This window comes from Anguilla anguilla, chromosome 11 (assembly GCF_013347855.1).
Source record: "Anguilla anguilla isolate fAngAng1 chromosome 11, fAngAng1.pri, whole genome shotgun sequence".
Classification (NCBI taxonomy): Eukaryota; Metazoa; Chordata; class Actinopteri; order Anguilliformes; family Anguillidae; genus Anguilla; species Anguilla anguilla.
The window spans coordinates 7,713,618-7,715,623 of record NC_049211.1 but is presented as its reverse complement, the minus strand read 5'-3'; positions in this window follow the sequence as shown (position 1 = coordinate 7,715,623).

The following is a 2,006-nucleotide window of genomic DNA, read 5'->3' as shown; positions in this document are numbered from 1 at the left end:
GCTCTCCGCTCTAAAGTTAGGACTCCCCGCAATCCTTTACACTTTACACACAGCGCAGAAACTCCGATCCCTGCATTAAAAAAATATATACATATATATATATATATGTATATATATATTTATAGCCATTTTATTTATTTGTTAGCGTGACACCTTGCAAAGACACCTTGCAATTTCCGAACGAGACAAACAGAAAAAGCGTAATCAGCTGTCACAACACAGAGGATTTTAGGCAGCTCTCTCTTCTAATTAAGAGTGTCGCGGCTCCTCGAAAGGAGAGAGGAAGATCGGGAGACGCGAGTTACAATAAAGTTCAGCCCCCGGTTCTATTTACCGAGGAGAATTAATAAGAAGTAGAGGTGCTGTAGGTGCCAACACACTCCAGCGTCTGCGTGAGTGATTTTTAATTTAATCAGAGGAATTTATTACAACCCTGATTTTTTTTGCCCGGTGATTGCCAGGGATGGGCAGTGTCCACAATACTGTACACGCATTTGCTTGCATGTATTTTTGCGTGTAATGCAAGTTACACGCCTATTTTTGTGTGGTTTATATATCTCTGTGCCACCCGAAAAGCCTCCACAATTTTTATTGTAGTTTGTAGACAAATTAAAGTGAGGTATTTTGCATTTTTGTACCAAAGTAACACTTAGCAATCACAGTGTCCACCTCCTACAAACAAGGCCACCCAGAAAGTAAAAAAAAAAGTTATTTTTAGACGGATAGAAGCTGCAAGCAGCATTCTTCTAAGAGCAACTGTCCGCGGAGCGGGTCGAGAACACGTCTTTTAAATTCTTTAAAATTCCATTAGCGGATTCATCGCCCATTGCGAGGTTTTATCGGAGACGACCGCGGACGAGCCTGCCTTTTTGGAACAACAGGATCACCCGAGTCACGTGACTCCCCGCCGCGCTTATTAACATTTCATTAGCATCTGCTCCAAAAAAAAAAAGGACGGCTCCACCCGAACTGCCATCAAACCTCCAGCGCTTTATAAATATCTCAGCCAGGCACTCTGAAATATGGCCAATATCCTTCATTCACTCCGGGAAGAATCGCTAACAAAGGCATAATGTTTGTTAGAAGAAAAAAAAAAAGAGAGAAAGAAAACAATCCATCACGCCGCCCTCTCCGTCTTCTTTCGACGGGTCGGCGTCTTAAGCGCGGCCCTGGACAGGCAGAACGGGCACAGGTAGAGCCGGCTGCTTTCTGTTTCTGCCCCCGAAACCGTTGGGTGAAGGGAACGTCAGAGCGAGTCAGTGCACGCGGGGCGAGGTTATTTCCACTTCTAGCCCCCGTGTGATGTTGCTAAATCCCACTCTTTTCTTTACCTTTTCTTCTTGTCTCGGACGGAATATCCCTTCTCTCACCGCACACTTTTGAAATCACTCTTGCACCGAAATAACCCTGCGAATGCCAGCCTCACCTCACTTGGATGTTGACATTTGTTCGACGGCACTACTTAGAAACCAAGACCGGGCAACAGACACAGACACACACACACAAAATTAATAAAAGTTAAACAAAATGAAGAAAGAAAAAAAAAAAAAACAACTGACTCCATATTTATCATAATTGGAAATGATTAAGGTGAGCTCAGATGAGAAATAAGCCTCTTGGCCGAGCACAAGCCATCTGCGACCGTAATACTCCTCCACTCCAGGAGGCTCCTCAGACTTTTCTACCAGACTCACAAAAGAAGGAAATCCCCCCCCCCTTCTGTAACTGGCCAGAAACAGTCAAGAGCAGAGAGCTAGAACGCCACAGTCCTGGGTACGCTCCCCACCAACCCCAAACCCCCCCACCCCCCCGACCCCCCCCCCCGACCGTGCCGTTGCGCAGGAATGTACAGAACCTTCTGACAGGCAACAAACAGGAAGCGGGAGAAGGGAAGGGAAGGGAAGACCCGGTCGCCACGCTTAAGACGCTAAGCTAAGCGACCCCGACAGCCGCCTGGTCTCCTTGACAATTGGGGTCAGTTATCGGAAAAGTAGCTCAAGTTTTTT